The sequence below is a fragment of the Mus pahari genome, chromosome 13 (genome assembly GCF_900095145.1).
Source record: "Mus pahari chromosome 13, PAHARI_EIJ_v1.1, whole genome shotgun sequence".
NCBI classification, from domain to species: Eukaryota; Metazoa; Chordata; class Mammalia; order Rodentia; family Muridae; genus Mus; species Mus pahari.
The window spans coordinates 42178681-42181842 of record NC_034602.1 but is presented as its reverse complement, the minus strand read 5'-3'; the positions used below and the strand labels follow the sequence as shown (position 1 = coordinate 42181842).

Sequence of the window (3162 nt, the reverse complement as noted above, 5' to 3'; positions counted from 1 at the left end):
GGAGAGCGTCTTTTCAAGTAAGAGGGTAGTTATAACTGGTTTGCAGTTTTTCAGGCCAGTCTTTCTTCCTGGGCACCTGGCCCACTATAAGCAAAAACTTCTGAAAGACTGGCACCCATCCCTAGCAGGTTTCCTGCAGTAGTTGCAGGCTGTGTTTCATACGTTGAAACACCTACACACAGCCCCCTACAATGCACGAGGAAATTATACCAAATTTTAAAAGAGTTATTGAGAGATATCTTGGGCAAAGAAAAGAACAGAGGTTTATCAGTTCCCTAAATAAATGGCTTTTAATCCTGTCTATCAAATCACTTCCAAAGGACTCAAAGGAAGAAATCAGACTCCCTGTGGGTGGGGCTCAGGTGCAGGACTGCACAGGTAACTGATACACAGTGGCATTGCAAACCAAGAGCTTTGGATTGTTCCTATTTTCTATTCTTTCCACTGCTAACCTATGTCATTAGTCAATAGATTAGGAGCAGCAGGCATTCTCCGTTGTCTAAAATGACTCGAAGGCACCCAGGGGTACCCATAGCTTGAAGACTCTACCCTGACTGGTGAGTGGACCCTCTCATATGCTGGGATGAATAACCTTATATCCATTGAGTATAGTGTATAACTTTAAGGTTCTCAAGAAAGTAACAGAGCTGTTTTTGTGCTTGTGGTAATTAGATTTTATATACTTTTTTTTTTTTTTATGAACTTAAGGGAAAACAAATCAAGCCACATTGTCTGGAGACATTATCAGAAGGGGAAGGGCTTTGGCTCAATACTGATGTGTTCTGGTTACAAACAGAATATTCAAAGGAATGTAGAAAGGAAAGAACATGTTTCTGTTAGTAATCAGTTTGCCAAGTCCTTCCAGGGAGTCTTCTGGTCCTGGTATGTCTCTAGGCTCTGAACTTCCAGAGTTAGCCAAACAGAAAAACATACAGAAGACGGTGCTGGGTAGATTGCTTAGCAGTTAACAGTGCACACTGCTCTTTCAGAGGACCTGAGTTCGGTTCCCAGCACCTCTGGTTGTGGCCCACCTATAAACCTAGTTCCAGGGTAATCCAATACTTCTGACCTCTACTGGCACTTGTACCTGCCCTCACACTCACACATACACCCTCAAAATGTAAAAATAAAATAAATCTTTTTTTTTTTTAAAGAAAAAGTTTCCATCTGTGGAGATGCAAAGAAATTAGCCAGCCACATGGGAAAAAATGCATATTACCTAACAATAAATTATCAGGAGAAAAGCAAACTTAAAAGGTTGGATAATTTTTCAATGTGGGTGGGGAGGAGTAGCTAGACCCTCATGAGAGAGTGACATTTTCTAAAGGTATAGAAAGCCTGACAAACAGGACAGGTGGCATGTTTAACATAAAGGGAAAATGGCAGGAAGCCTAGGTGGGCTGAATGGAGTGAGGGACAGTGAGTTTTTGATTTAGGAAAGAACGGAAACCTCGTGGAGATGGAGAAATGTGTCATCCTTTCTTCTGTTGCCCTCGGTGAGTCCTCAAGTCGTCTCACTAAGATGAAAGTGCTCCTTCTTCCTCTTTCCCCACACCCTCTAATATGAAGCTGTGTCAGTCTTTCCTAGGCCTTGGTCCAACTTACTTTTCGAATACTCCAGATCCTCCATTTATTTTCATCTCTCCCCTTTTAGGCAATCCTCCTGACTTCCCCAAGATGACAATTGCCTCGTGTTAGAAGATGCAGTCTAATTTACTCTTAAGTGTTTGTTAATAAAAATGGACCTCTACCTCAGGCAGCATCAGGTCCTGAAAGGACAGAGAGGTTCATAACCCCCAGTTTCATTTGATACTGCCTCTTGGATCAGGGGCCTCAGTCATTCTTCCCCTTCAGGTCCCACCCTAGTCTAGTTTTTGAGCCCATAGTCTGATAACATCAGGCTCTTGGTTGGTGGCTCATTCTTACAGTGAGAAGATCCTGAACCTGGGATAGAACCCTCATTTTTTAGTTGGTGCTTGAGAATTTCTACCTGGCAGTGAATTTTTCATGCTGGAAACTCTCTGAGAGAACACTTGGTCCCAGTACATCCTTTGTACTGGGAAACACTTCCAAGAATACACTGAGACTTCAGTGTTGTGGTAGAATCGGAAAACATGAGATGAAGGATTGCTAGGGCAAAAGACAGAATAAATTAGTCCAAACAAAACAGCAGGGTAACACTTTTTTTTAAGGTAATAATGCACTTTCTTCCTTTTTTTTCTATTTTTTATTTGGGGAATTATAATTACAACATTTCCCCCTTTCCTTTCCTCCTTTCAAACTCCCATATAACCAAACCACTACCCTCTCAGAGAAGAATGGGAGGGGTATGGAGGCAGGGACTGAGTGACAGGGTAACACTTCTAGTAAGTTACTTCTGGCCACTGCTTTGACTTGAGAGAAAGCAAGCAAGAAGGCAGGAGTCACAGGCCCCAAAGAGAGGAAGAGTCAAGGGAAGAAACATTCTAAGAGCCCTGGTATAGACTTGGGATAGCCCAGTATTTAGATGATCAGACAAAGTATGTGTAAACACATATCCATCATCTATGGGTCTAGCTATCTACCCACCTATCCAACAACCTACCATCTACATAATAAAAGGAGACTTGGCTACTTTTCTGGAAACAATGGTGGCTTGAAGGGTGCATTTAAAACATAGAGAAATAAGTCATTCATTCTACTAAAAGGTAGTTAATATTCTGCTCCAAATCATAACACACATATACACACATACTAACACACACTGCCATTGCTATACTGCCATGGTTTGATCATGGCCTCCAAATTTTATGTATTAGATGCTTTACTTCCTAAATCACTACAATGGTATCTGAATGTGGGATCTCTGGGAGATAATTAGGATTAGATAAGTTCTTGAGGGTGAGGTTACTACGTGACATCAGTGGAGATAAAGAATAACCTGTTTAAGTTCCCTTGTTCTCTCTTGCCACGGGATGTTCTGCAGTGCCTTAGTACTCTGTAGTCTGCAGCAGCAGAAAGAATTTCACCCAAGAGTGAGGGATACTGGGTCTTGAGATACTGACATTGCTTCTTTTAGAACCACGAAGTCAGTCTTCAGTAAACCTTTTCTGAAAAGTAGATGAACAGATACTACATTTGATAAAATGTGCTACACACACACACACACACACACACACACAC

At 41.6% G+C, this 3162-nt stretch overlaps 1 pseudogene; it reads left to right on the top strand.

Moving 5' to 3' along the window:
• The first annotated feature begins 1459 nt into the window (after positions 1 to 1459).
• LOC110330295 overlaps positions 1460 to 3162 on the top strand; it is a 4977-nt pseudogene continuing 3274 nt past the window's right edge.